Below are 15,201 nucleotides of genomic sequence, written 5' to 3'. Positions count from 1 at the left end.
TGGGAAGACTAGATATAAATCTCTGTCCAAAACAGTAATCCTCTTATATTTCATTACTAGCACCACAAGCCTCTGTGAAGTGGTCTCTATCAGAACCATAATAACACTGGGTTGTGGCTAAGCTCTCTATCCCAAGTTCAGTCACAGCAAACCCACTAACACATTAAATCTGTGCCTTCCTTTGATTTATTAGTACTCCCTAAGCCTTTCTACAGTCAGTTATGGGTCTGAGGCAGCAGCTAGCAGCTGTGAGGGAAGGAAAAAAATATTCTAGCATCACATCTCTGCTATGTCTGGCTATGGGAGCACTTCATTTCAGGACATGTTATCTTAAGAAGCTGCTGAAGATAGTTCAAACTAATCTGTTATTTTGCCTTGCTATGAATTGGATAGCGTATAACTCTTCGCTGAAAGTTGTTAACTAACTACAAAGGCTCTTCTGCTCCATCTAGGGGAAAATTCAAACGGGTGAATTTAAATTGATTTTTATCCTAACACAGTCCATAAGCGTTCACATGGGCAATTACTGAATTGCAGCTATCAGCAACGATAGATGAGGAGAAGCTAAGGACAGTTTCTGACTTTCTCCTCTCAGTTCTGTGTGTCCTGATATGCTCAGCAAGATTAGGGGAGTCAGTCTTAGATGCCAACCTTATTTCTTCCTCTGTGTTGTGAAATTTGCACTTCAGCTCCAAGAAGAGTTTGACTGGACTAGACTAGTCAAGTTAGGGACTGTGTACACCTACCCAATGGCTCTCCAAAAACAGTTTTAAAAAAATTAAGTTTTTTTTAGTCTTTGCTACAGACACAAAAACTCAGGGGTTTGATAATAACCTATGAGATAAAGGACAAGAATACAAAAGTTTGGTGCTTCATCTCCAGCGAAGCCATACTTCCTAGGGGATGGCCTTGCCCAGTAGTCACTTCTGACTGTACCTGCTCAAGACTATTAGAGCACACAAGTTGCAGCTGGTATTTTAATTGGTCATGTATTCTCCATATGCATATTCTTTCCCCACACTTTTGTACACATGCAAATTTTTGTTTCCAACAAGCAAACCGGTCAAATAATAACTCCGTACATCATTTTTGTAAATAAATGGAAATCTGAAACATACTTATCTTCTTTTCAGTTGGATAGTAGTGTAAAAATGGTACAAATTAAGAACAAATGCTTCGTTCTTTCACACAAAATTGGGTATAAATTATTTTAAAATTATTCTTCAGCTAAAAATGCCCACTGAGTTCTCCTGCTGTCACACTCAGTAGCCACATAACAAATACACTGTTACCTTGTCACAGGTGGCCATGGCTATTTACTGTCAAACCTTTAAGCAAGTGTTATTATGTTCTGGTTGCTTTCTGTGAACAAATAACAACATGCAGGTAAAAAACAGGGATTCATGAGGCACTGTCTGTCTGGGTGGTTAAACTCTTCCTCCTCAGCTGCAACAGCACCGCACACAGGTTTGTGCTGGTGAACTTGCTCCCACTCAGATCCCTTCAACTATTTTTAGAACCAGCTCTGAATGTCGTGACTATTTTTGTTGTTAGAGAGACATCTTGTGGTGCATCTTATTAACAGTAAGTAATTAAAAAAAAAAAAAGAAGTCTATTACAGTTCAGAAATTGTGGTCTATAACGACTAAAGTGGTTTTGCATCTTCCATGTATCTGCTCTTCTCAAAGCTCCTTTTGAAATGGAAATAACCTAATCTCAAATTGCACTTCTGAGTCATAGCAATATTTGTTAGGTACTGGGGAAGAGGACATATTTCTCTTCCCTTTAAAAAAAAAAATATTTAAAAGGGTTTGGAATGCAAACAAATAGATGCAATTTACAGCATAGTTTTATCCCTTCCTAACACCTGATGTACTGATCAAGGCAGGAGGCAGGAGGCCTAGCTTTATTAATGAGATATATGGGTTTTTGCAGCCACAAGACTTACAACATACTCTGGAATCCTTTAAATTCAAATAACACTTGTTACTGAAGTTACATAAAAAATTGATCTTTAAAAATATCAAAAGCACACATTGAAATGTCATCTGGGATGCTGGCAGATTGCAAGAGTTTTTCAGGGGCAGGAACATTTTACATCACACTTAAAATTCCTGTTTACAAATCTGTAGTTAACTAGAAAAGATAGACATAATTGAACTAGAGTCAATAAACCAAACCAGAAACAGCTTCAAATTTTGGCAGATTTCTCCTTCCGTAAGATGCAAATCCTTGCACACTGGTACATAACAAAATAATGTAGTATGCAAAATATTATTGAGCTTCTGAAGAATCAGTGTTTGGGGAAAGACAAAAATCAAGTCTTTTGAGAAAACGGCGTGCCTCTAAGCATTGAAAGTCTCCCCTTTGCAGCTCTGAATGAGACCCAAACATTTTTTCCTGTATGTATATAACTGTTCTCTTGTCCATTAATAAGCTGTAATTATCTATTGTCCTTCTATTGAAAGGAAGAAAGTGCTAAGTAGTCAAAGATCATTACTGGTCCACCCTCTGCTATCAGTGAAGTCAGTGAAAATGAAAAGGTAATTACAGAGGGTCTTTAGAATAGTATACAATGATTAACACATTTTCTAAAAAAACCCCAGGTTTAAATTTAAAAAAGCCTACAGTATTATGCAATTGCTTCTGCATGGCTTATTTAGTTAATCTCCTTTACTCATCTTGTTCTAGGTGTGCAATAGGCTTTCGTAAAAAGAAGGTCCCAAGATATGGGCTGCTTAAAAGTCAAATGGGGGATGAAAAGCCCAAAGAGAAAGGACCAATGATAGAGCAAACTCTGAAGGATAGACTAGTCTAGACTAAACTAGAATATTTCAGTTAGAAGGGACCTACAATGATCACCTAGTCCAACTGCCTAAAGACAGAAGCTGTTTCAGTGCACAGACTGGAGACCAGGCAGATGTGATTCTCAAAACAATGCTGAATACTTTTAGCTCAGACTTTCTCTAACCAAGTAATGAACAGTCCATGCAAGTGAAGTATGAACACAAGCCAGTGGTAGAAAGGTATTCTGCTTTCTTTCAAACTCCCTGAAAGTTAGAAGTCAATTACCCAAGCCAGGATATCTACAGACCTCATGCTGACATTGCTCTGTATGTTTCTGCACCTTTCAATCACATCTCCACGTTCTTTTCATAGCGTAGCTATGAAAAATTAAAACAGAATTCTAGTAATGCTGTCACTATTGCTATGTGTACTGGCAAAGTCACTTCCCTGTTTCCCTTCTCCCTAAAACATAGCCTTTATGCTTGATTTTGAGATGATCACCTACAGTGAACCTTCAGCTATTCTTTGAGTCGCTCATCTACCAAGACAGAGTAAGCAAGATCCAATCCAATTGGAAACAACTGGATCCAATCCTGTTGAGATATGCCTGAGATGGCCCCTGAAGAGTTAATTTGAATACAACAGGCAGAATAGCCAAAACCACATGCCAAGACAATGTAGCCCTGCTGAAGAGTACTTGGTGCTGGCTCAGACTTTGCTGCGCCTGGTAATGACTTCTAGTTATGGATGTGGCTCTTCTGAATCACAGTTCTTTGGAGTGAGTAATTGCATTTAATTAGGTAATGAGGTCCTCTCTGTAAAGCAACTCGTATTCATTATACTCCCTGGTCGATCTTTATGTCATCTTTAAACCATCCAGGCGAAGATTCTGTATCATCATCTACACAATTGATTTTAAAAAGAGCGTTGAAGTATTTTAATGACCCCTTTGGAACCTGCTTGAGACACCCAGCTCTGACAGCCTGGTATTAGCTGCATTTCAAGACCTCTCAGTAATCCAACTTTAAATCTATATGCTGTGCACTCTGATTGTCCCATGATAACCATATCTTTTCTTTCAGAATGTGCACCATTTCATCAAACCCACTGGAGAAATCCAACACTAGTGTATCAACACAACTGTCTTGTTCCATCAAATCCACAGTTCACTATAAAATAAACATAACAGTTTGTTTGGAAAGATCTATTTGCCATGAAATTATGCTGCTTGACAGTTTAAGTTTATGATGTTATTTTTAACAAAATTACCTTTTTTTACTTTGCATGATATTTAAGTAAATAAGTAGAACCTTGAGTTGTCTTCACTTTCTCTAAAACAATGCTGGAAATTCACCCTGGCATGTCTTCAGATTTCGAAGTTAATTTGAAAATTATTGTTATTTAATGTCATTTCAAGTAGAACTTAATTAGCACATGAATATATTTAATTTTAGAAGATGCTACCAGATATTTTCCTTTCTACATTCCTTAGGCAGAGTAGATGTTCTTTCTTACCCAGAAAATGAAATGTTTTTTACAGTGATCTTGTTATCACTATCATAAAGAAGCCAGCTTCATGACAAATAAAGTTACACCTTGTAACTTGGGCAACTGTGAGATTAGACATGAGTCTGGCATTTACACACTAATTTCTGAACAGTGAAATTCACTAAGCAGGTCCTTTGGTCAAACTTGCCACATGCAGCTGAAAATAACACCATTTAATAACTGATGGTTTTCAGGAATTCAGAATTTAAGGCTTTGACCCCACACAGCTGGTTCATTGGGGCAGGCTCTGCCACAGTACCTCCTCCATACTCCCAGATATAATTGAAAGCTGTTTTTCTGTCAGATCTCCTGGAGAAGGGAATGATGCAGACAATTAAGAGTATTCCCCAAGTCATTCTCATTTTTACTGCTGGGAAGCAAAATGTGCACTAAAAAGTAGAGGCATGGACCAGATGAGCTCGACTTTTCCCACCTCCAGTATGTAACATTTTTGTTTTGACCATATTCAATAAATATCACACAACACTGCCAGTAGGAATAGCTGATGCCAAGTCTCTTGTTCTGCAGCAGGAGAGAACATCTGCAGCAGAGAACACTGACTGGATGGCCCCAAACCCCCCAAAACAAGGGTTTCAGAGACGTGGATAGGAATGTTGTGACTATTCCTCACAAACGGTAGCAGCTGCACTTCCTAACCAGTGCTTAAAATTAAACATGGATGGATTTTAACTATACTGAAATTGGAGATGAAAAAAAATAACCTCGCATTAGTTTAAGTGGACTTGGGATTTTCCACTGAAAAAATATAACACTGAGTGTGTTTTGATTCATGTTAAATTTTCTGGGTGATAACATCATTCTGGGATATATAATTTGTATCTTGCAATTAAAGAGAGGGAAAAGGAAAAGCTGAATGTGCAGGTTTTTACAGTTTCTAAACTTTGCTGCAGAATCTTACCCATGCTCTATGACCTTGCTCTGTGGGTGTTCTGTCACCTGAATATATGTCCTCTTAAGACAATCTTTACATGAAGTATTAATAGAGAGATATTTTATAGAAGTGATGAATCTCTTCGCCTAGACTACTAATTTTCTATATTTTATTGTTTATTCGACCATTACTTTTTTTCCAGACCTTGAAATAATGTGGGTACATCTTCATTCTGAGAGTCATTTTACTGAAATGGAGAGAACAATTGTACTCTTGCAATTTTTTATCTAAATCTTTGCAAAAACTTTTGATAATGTTCAGTTCTGCTCTTCAACATCAGTTTCATATCTCTGTTTTTCTTCCTACTGAAAAAAAAATGCTCTATTTGAGTCAAAGGATAAATGAAGTCTCATCACTTCTTTGTTACAAAAGGGAACAGTGGTATAAAACACACATAAGAGCAATAACCCTACTTTCTGCATACTGCACATCTTATTTCAGTGTTTCATTTTTCATAATATACTAATATATACACACTAGCAATGCTCTTTACTTCTATTTCTTGTCCCATATCTATTTTCAAACTAGTCATAGAATCATAGAATGTCCTGAGTTGGAAGGGACACACAGGGATCACTGAAGTCCAACTCTTGGCCCTACACAGGACACCCCAAGAGTCACACCATGTACCTGAGAGCATCATCCAAACACTTCTTGAACTCTGTCAGGCTTGTTGCTGTGACCACTTCCTTGGGGAGCCTGTTCCAGTACCCAAACACCTACTGGGTAAAGAATCTTCTTCTAATATCCAACCAAAACCCCCCCTGACAAAACTTCAGGCCGTTCCCTAGTGTCCCATCAGTGGTCACCACAGAGAAGAGATCAGTGCCTGCCCCTCCGCTTCCCCTCATGAGGAAGTTGTAAACTGCAATGAGGTCTCCCCTCAGTGTCCTCTTCTCCAGGCTGAACAGACCAAATGACTTCAGCAGCTCCTCATACGGCTTCCCCTCCAGGTCCTTCACCAACTTCATGGCCCTCCTTTGGATGCTCTCTAATAGCCTAATATCTTGTTTTATATTGTGGCACCCAAAACTACACACAATACTGAAGGTAAGGCCACACCAGTGCAGAGCAGAGCAGGACAATCCCCTCCCTCGACTGGCTGGCGATGCTTTGCCTGATGCCCCCCAGGACATGGTTGGCTCTGCTGGCTGCCAGGGCACTGCTGACTCATATTCAACTTACCATGAACCAAGAACTCCAAGTACTTTTCCACAGCGCTTCTCTCCAGTCTCTCATTCTCCAGTTTCTATGAACAGCCAGGGTTGCCCTGTCCCAGGTGCAGAATCCAGCACTTGGAGTTAAATTTCATACAGCAGTCCATCTTCTAGGAGATTGAAACACAGGTTTATCAAGCACAGCAAAATCACAAAGGTTTCCACGAAATGTGTTGCAGCCATTTGCTTCCATTTATCTGTGGATAGGCAGCTCACATGTTGTGATTGCTGTTGGCATTTCACTCTTAAGCATGTTTACAACTATCACGGACAGGCTTGTAAAAAGCTAGATATTTGCATTATTTTTCTTCTATTATAACCATGTAGAATAAACTTTCTTCTTCTGTTCCTGTCTATCCTTAATCTGCAGTTGCATGTACAGAATTAGCAGGTAATGAAATATATTAGGAAGGATTGAGTGTTAACTGTAAGAACCCAGCTCTTCACACATTATTTAAAAAACGATAGATGTCGCATTTAAGATGATAATGAGCATCAGAGTTAAAGTGAGATTATAAACTTTTAAGTGAACCTTAATTACATTTTCAATTTTTAGTAATTGCCTGACAGTAAATCCCTCCTATGCCAGTCAGACTAGAATATGAGAGGGCTTTTTGTGTTCTCCTTACTTAAAACACTGGAAAGGCTTTCTGCAGGATTTTCTTGATACCTTTTATTCACCATGTCAGTAATTGAGGGCTCAAAACTGAATGGCCAAGGAAATGCTTCCCCTAATTACACAACATAAGCCCTCTACCATATTTTTAGCTTTATTCTCAGTTGTTCAGATTACAGTGGGAAGCAAAAGGCCTCAAATTCAGTATGAATAATTCATTTAATTCCTCTCACTCACTATAAGGGACTGTAACATTTGCTGCAATGAATAGGCAGCACCTAGTGGTCTTGATATGCATAAACAGTTCACATTAACAGTTTTGAGTTCTTGAAGCAAGCATTTCATGAAGTTAAAGCAAATATTAATTTTCGTATGTGTGTTTGTGCACGCGCAAATGCGTGTGTACATGTGTTAGCATGTGAGGGGAAACATTCTACTTTTTACTTTCCCTGAGATCTAGATCTTTATCTAGAGTGAATTTATCCTTTAAAACTTCACAGACAAACACAAGGAAGAAAAATCCCTTGAGTTTTTAAAAGTAATTGGTTACAATGAAGACAAGTCATATAAAACCTCCACAGTTTACAAAAATTCTGCTATTCTTTGTAGTGAGCAAAGTACTTTAATGCCTTCATCTAATTGTAATCTTTCCATTTTAAAATCAAGGCCTTTGAGTTAATCATAATAATTATCAATACTGATTATCAAACCTCAGACTTTATTCTGTTTAAATGAAACAAAAATTCATTTATCCAACAATAGCTTTCTGAAATTGCTAAGAAAAACAAGAATAAAAGAGATGAGGCAACTTGGTCAGTCAAGCTTATTATAACAACCTGAACTCCATAAGATTGCATACTTTGAAGGTGTGTTTCATGTTTTATCATATTACCATAGTTAGAGATGATTGGATCATAAGCTTTAATTTTATTCTAATAATTTGTTTGTAGATCCATGCATCTTCAATATGTATTTTTTGCTCTTTACAGAGTTTTTCACTTCAATAAGAAATATATTTTATTTGAAGCATTGCTAGAAACAGGACTGAGGCAAATATGCTGGCATCAGCAAAACAACTTTGTACATTTTTCAGTTTTTTTCTGAACTTTATTTGAACCTTGAATTACCAAAAAAAAAAAAAAAAAAGTATGTATCAGTTTGATTCCATTTTTGGCATCACAAAGGGCTATGATATGGGTAGACCAAGAGAAGAGTGGGAATTGCTTCAAACATTGGTTACCAGAAGCTGAAGCAGCTGTCCAAGCCACATACTGGTCACAGCTGGACTTCTCTGTTCTCCCTCACTACATCCCACAGTTCATCTAGAACCTCAGCCAGCCTTACCCGGATAGATGGATGGATGGGTGGATCTTATACATGCACTGAAGCTTTCAAAACTGCCATCCATCTTCTTTTAGAAGAATCTCCTGTTACATTAAAAACAAACAGAGAGCTGGAAAGCTGAAGGTAAAGCATGACTACAGAAGTAAGGCCAAATCTGAAGCCACTGTGCAGCTATGAAGTCATTCCTCTGAAGTCGATGATGAGAAAGATGTTGCTCCTTTGTGCTAGTATTTTTCTGTGAACTGAGGAATTCAGCAAAATATAGGCCTTATAGGCCTCTTGCCTTCACAGGATAGACTAGAATTCCTGTGGTAGACCAGACAAATCCATGGCAATAGCTAAAGGGTATTAGGTGTTCTTCATCTCCAAATTTGTTAAATTTGGAGGGCTAAGTGAATGCCTGCTTCTCCTAGCTATTTCCTTCTACTACTCCCAAGGGTCCCTGCATATGTACAAATCAATACAAATACACACAGAAAGATGTGGAAAGCTGTTCACTCCTGCATGAAGAAAGGTATGGATTCCATTGTACATCTGTCTTCTGTGTGATTGATGCGTCAAAGGAAAATTTAATCAGAAGTGATAGTGATCAGAATACAGCCCATTAACTCTCACACTGATGGGACTAATGAAAAGGTCCCTCCCTTATAAAAAATCCTTTTATTGTCTTTGTACAAATTTTAATGTACAATCAGAAGGCCACCTCATACTATTGATTTTTAACCATACTCCACACTGAAATCAATGAGAAGACCTGCTTAAAATTGAGAATACAATAAAAGATTCACAGAGTTGTTTACAGTAGGACTTTTCCTAATTTTCATTTGTTTTCTTCTTGTATTTAATCATACTCAATCTGACATGTTGACACTGGATGATAAATATACCACCCATGAAAGAAGTTTCTCAAAAATGAAACTAATATGGATGCAATAATGCTAATATTGAATTTTCAGGGAAAAAATATACTGTGAAACTAAAGCAGAGTGTGATATCACTCCATATTTTTATTCTTTTATATCCTAGAATGGGTTCTGATGGCCCATGAAAAAGGTTCTTTCAGTCCACCCACACAGTAAACAAAACTTTTGAATGCAAAAAGGAACAAACATATTAAAAAGGAGGTTTATTGTTCAGAATAAAAACTGTTTAAAAGGTATATCTAAAATCCACATGGGAATCACAGTTGATGACTCTGAAATGAGGAGGGAAAAAATAATCAGAGTTGACAAAGTTTCTGCAAATAAGGTAATTGTTCATTTAAAAAAAAGTTGCAAATAGATTCAGAGCACTGACACCTTTTCACAAAATCATAAAGTAGAAAAAGGAGCAATGAAGCAAACAGAAGCCATTGAGTTAATTTATATTTGATGAGAGATTTTTTTAGGATACTTATCTGAGAGGGAGAATCTCCATTTTGCCATGCACCTTGAAGAAGCTCTGTAAAACTTTGAACTCTGTGGGGAAGAAATATGCTAACTATACCCTGTGCTGAGCATTTCTTGCAGAGTGGGTCAAGACTACTATTTCTTGGATCACTCTTCTGAGGTGCTATAAATTTTCCAATGTACTATAGCAGAAGCCTTGAAGTCCTGCTTTTAAACTGCTCTGGCATCATGCCCATGTAAGCTTCCAGCCCCTATCTTGTGTTCCTTTTAATTGCTATGGTCTTAACTTTTTTCTTTTTTTTTTTTTTTTCCTCACGCTTTCCAAAACAGCATATTCCAACAAGTTCATGAAGGAAATAGTCTAAACTTACAAATAAAATAATCACCTAGAATTTTTAAATCAGTCTAAAAGAATACACAGCCATAAATATCAAGGCCTCAGTTTCCCGTCTGTAATATGGGCACAATGGTATCCCTATAGATGTGTACTGAAAATATAAATTAATTATAATATTAACATAGTTCAGATGTGATGGTATAAGTATCACACAACAGACTGTGAGAAAGACTGATTAAAGAGACATTTAAATTAACCATAATGCTGTACTCCATTGAGTAGCAAGAGTTCCTTCCACTGGAACAAGGACCAATAGGTCAATACCCTTTAAGCTTAGAGAGGCTGGGTTTGACAGTCCCAGAGGCTGATCTGGACTCCAATCAGTCCTGCTCTCCCCACTCTCTCCAAAAGAATACTTCATGTATTTTCTGTTAAATAATTCTCCTGAAATAAATTTCACCTGGATCAAATCTAGAAGAGCACAAGACACAGCAGAAGGCAAAAAAAACTGCATGAAAAAAAAAAGTTGAGACCTGGGGCATGACAGGTGACATATAGGGAACATATACTGAAGACTGTACAGTGGAAATTAAAAGTACAGACATGAAGTGACATCTCCAAACAGCTCGTCACATTGAAGCAAGGCTCCTTTCACATTTCTGAACATAACACATGCACTGGCTGCCTTAAGAGTGCCTGGAATGTAGAGGAGGGATGGAAATATTAGCTTAGATTTGCCTCAAGAACACAGCTGGATAATGTATTAAAATAGTTCTTTTTCCATACATATGTTTATTATTAAAATGAGAAGATTGAGGGCTTGGGGACTTTTCTTTTTCTTTCATTTCTTTGTTTTCAAGACGACAGAACCTCTTTTTCTATTTCATCCCTGCTGCTATACTGACCATGTGAGCTTTGCCCCAAGCTTTTTTTCTGCTGGCCAATACCAATTTAATTTGTAAAGAAAACATTGCAACTCAGACTATACTACCTACTAGCATATTGATTATTTTTCAACAAACAATTACAAGGAAATCAAAATCTCATATCTTTCTCCGCTTTTTCAGCTAGTTTTTGATATTTTTTTTCCCCACGTTCACCTTTTATTTCTGTACATAAATGAGTTAAAATGTAGGCCAGGATATCCATAAAAGTTGTACAGCTTTACCAAAAAATTTTTATATAGTAATATCAGTACATTCTTATGTATGCATATCTGTATGTAGGTACGTAGGCAGGTATGATTCTGCTGATGCACATGCACTTAATACATGATATATATAGGCTCCCATTTAGAGAAAGTGTATGAACCATAACAATATAAATCTCATTATAACAGAAAGTGTATTCACATAGTGAATGGCAACAGTATTTTGGTTTTAAAAAACCACACCCTCAGTCAAACTGTTCCATGTTATAACCATGCAGTTCAGGTCCTAACACCTTCTGTCCCTTAAATCAAACACATTTTTTAAAATTAAAAGAAGTTAAACTCATCTGAGATGAATACAAGTAATTAAAATCATATTCAATTTTAATTCAGAATAATTTCTTCATGCCATAAATCAGACTTAACATTTCCTATATATCATCTCTTTCCACCATAGCCAGAGAACTCATTTTATATGTTTTTATAATGACTCCTCTGGCATGGATAGGAGAGGAAGAAATCTAGATGAAGGCACCAGTGACTCTCAACTTCCTTCCAAGCAATAAATTATATTGTCTGATATAAACCAGCAAAACTCAGAAGACCATTTTGGAAGACTGTTTGAAAAATTCTCCATCAGCAGCTACTGGTGGAATTGTCTGTTTTCTAAAGAAAATCCACACCCAGCTATTAGGGGAAAAAAAACTTGTTCTTTTTGGAGTGTAGTAGTTGAGGGTATGACAAACTCATTTCTGCAGTACTACAGGTTGTCCAAATACTTCATATTTTGCCTAAGATTTTTAGTTTGATCTTGACAAATAAGAATCTATTACTCTACTGGTTGCTTTGGGTTGATGGCAAGTCTTTGGCCTATTGGATGGGTCGGTGGCAAGTTGAATATGAGTCAGCAGTGCCCTGGCAGCCAGGAGGGACAACCATGTCCTGGGGGGCATCAGGCAAATCATCACCAGCTGGCTGGGGGAGAGGATCGACCCACTCTGCTCTGCACTGGGGCGGCCTCAACTTGACTTTTGTGCGCAATTTTGGGCACCTCAATAAAAGAAAGATGTGAAACTATTAAGTGTGTCCTGAGGAGAGTGACCAAGACGGCGAAAGGCCTCAAGGGCAAGACTTAGGAGGAGCAGCAGAGGTCACTTGGTTTGTTCAGCTTGCAGAAGAGAAGGCTGAGGAAGCACCCCATCACAGTCCACAGCTTCCTGAAGGCAGGCAACAGAGAGAGTGGTGCTGATCTTTTCTCTGGTGCCGGTGAGACACGAGAGAATTGCATCAGTGAAAGTTCAGATTGGATGTCTGAATAATATTCTTCACTGAGGTTGTGGTCACCCATTGGAACACGGTCCCCAGGGCAGTGGGCAGAGCACCAAGCCTGTCAGAGTTCATGGGGCATCTGTATGGCAACTTTAGTCAGATGGTTTAGTTTTAGCCAGTCCTGTGAGGAGCTGGGAGTTGGATCCTTATGGGTCCCTCCCAACTTGACATATTCTCTTTAATAATTCTATGATTCTATGATACTCAGCAGTTGACTATGCATGTCAGTGTGGGGAAGCTGAAAATAGATGCCAAAGGAAAAGTCTGGATGCCAGAGACTAGCTAACATGAAAAATCCACATATGCTTGCTGAGATGACCCCACTAAATAGCCAGAGAGGAATAAAAAGGAAGATCTGCAATGGTTGGTGACAGATTGCTAAATGTGACACACTGGAGACATAAAGGAATTCACTTCAAGTTTGTGGGTTTTCTGAAGCGGTTGACTAATCAGGAAAAAGCTCTCCTGCTGCACAGAAGATACAAACTACTCAAGGCTAAGCAATTGAAGCCTGGTATTCACAGTTCAGTTCATTTAATGAAGGACTGAAAATGAATATTGATGTTGCTGAATATCTATGTGCAGGTACAGAAATAGAGCGGTCAATCTAGATTTGCTTGAATTAGCTTGTTTGAAAGTGAACTGGTAGAACATAAAATAGCATGTGGAACTGAGGGTCCTCTAATGACCAATAATTAATGTGGGGGAAAGTCTATAACTGTAGACTGTATGTCTACAACATACCTTGTGGTCTGCACTCTTCAGGAAGTGCTAAGCAGTCTTGAGGATCTATCAAAGATACAGATTTTGGAGAACATTATAGTTCTAGAGAAAGAACCTGAGGGATAAAAAAACTCAGTTCAAAAAGGCTATCTTGTTACAATGCTCTACTTGCTAGAATATTTCACTCTCAGAGATGGATTGTCCCTTCAAAACACTTAATTATAGCACTACAGATAATCAATAAGAACAGGAAGGGGTGAGAGTAATGCACAAGGAATTATGGAATTGGTTTGCTTGTTTTAAGATTTAGACTATTCTACTTGTTTGAAAGACTGCCAATAATCTGTTGATGAAAATTAATGGCAATTAAGAAAAATGTTTTTTCTGTTGCTTTTGTTGTTGTTTTCTTTTTTGCTCTTGACAACATAGTCTTCCTGTCAAATGGTCCTGTTTCAAGAAAATTAGCTGTTCAGAAAATCATTCCTGTATGGCAATGGTTTCTTAAATGTAAATCCCAATTTGACATTCCCTTGTAGAACTTCCTTAGCTTACAAACACTAGTGAGAATCTACAAAAAGGGACCAAATACTCTCACATCTCTACTAGCTTTCTTTTGGTGTTCAGGAGGATGCTGAACCCGTAGATCTCAGTTAAAACCATGAATCCTTCCTACCTCTGCAAGAGAAGTTGTGAAAGCCCTATTCCTGGAAGTGTTTAAGGCCAGGTTGGATGGAGCTCTAAGCAATCTGGTCTAGTAAAGGTATCCCTGCTCCTGGAAGGGGGATTGGAACTAGATGATCTTTACTGATGACTCATCCTGGTATTTTTTCCTTCACATGATTTATTATTCTACTTCCTCTAAAGCCATGTCTTCCTTTGCTTGGAATACAATTTAGCTGGTATTGGAGGTTGTTATGAAAAGGTCCATGCCCATGAGCCAGCAGGTACCAGGTTCAGATTTGACAGTGAAATCCAGCCCAGTCCCGCACGTGCTGCCACACTCAGGGGCTCAGGCCCGGGGCTGGGGTCTGCTTGACTCCCCGAAGGTAAATTTAGGTGAGACAGAATCATGGAGTCACAGAATCACAGAATGGGTCAGGTAGGAAGGCACCACAGCAGGCCATCTGGTCCAACCTCCCTGCTTTAGCAAGGTCGTCCTAGGGAACATTGCACAGGATTGTGTCCAGACGGCTCTTGAATATCTCCAGTGAGGGACGTTCCACACCCTCTCTGGGCAATCTGTCCTAGTGCTCGGTCACCTGCACAGCAAAGAAGTTCTTCCTCATATTGAGGTGGAACTTCCTGTGCATCAGTTTCACCCACTGCCTCTTATCCTACTGCTCGGCACCACTGAGAAGAGACTGGCTCCATCCTCTTGGCACCTCCCCCCTTTAGATATTTACACACATTAATGAGGTCCCCTCTCAGCTGTCTCTCCTCCAGGCTGAACAGGCCCAGATCCCTCAGCCTTTCCTCGTAAGTGGGACGCTCCAGTCCCCCAACCACCCTCTCAGCCCCTCCGCTGGAGTCCCGGCGGTCCCGCCGGGGGCCGCTCCGGGGCGGTCGCTCCCCGCCCCCGGCACTGCGGCGCGGCCGGGACGCGGCTCCGGGGCGGCAGAGGGCGCTGCGCGGGCGGGCGCGGGCCTGGGCGCGCCGCTCCTGGCGGCGGCGGCGGCGGCGCAGTTCCCGTTCCTGTGGCTGTTCCCGTTCCCCTCGGGCAGGGCCGGGCGGCGGTCGCGTCTTGTCCTCGCTGCCCCCTCCTCCCCCTGCCTCGGAGTAGTCGGCGCCGGTGGCGGGGAGGGCGGGGAGG

This window comes from Empidonax traillii, unplaced genomic scaffold (assembly GCF_003031625.1).
Source record: "Empidonax traillii isolate 1590-97213 ecotype Southwest subspecies unplaced genomic scaffold, ASM303162v1 scaffold100:size1405979, whole genome shotgun sequence".
Taxonomy (NCBI): domain Eukaryota; kingdom Metazoa; phylum Chordata; class Aves; order Passeriformes; family Tyrannidae; genus Empidonax; species Empidonax traillii.
The sequence above is the reverse complement of the archived record's forward strand: the minus strand, read 5'-3'. Positions refer to the sequence as shown.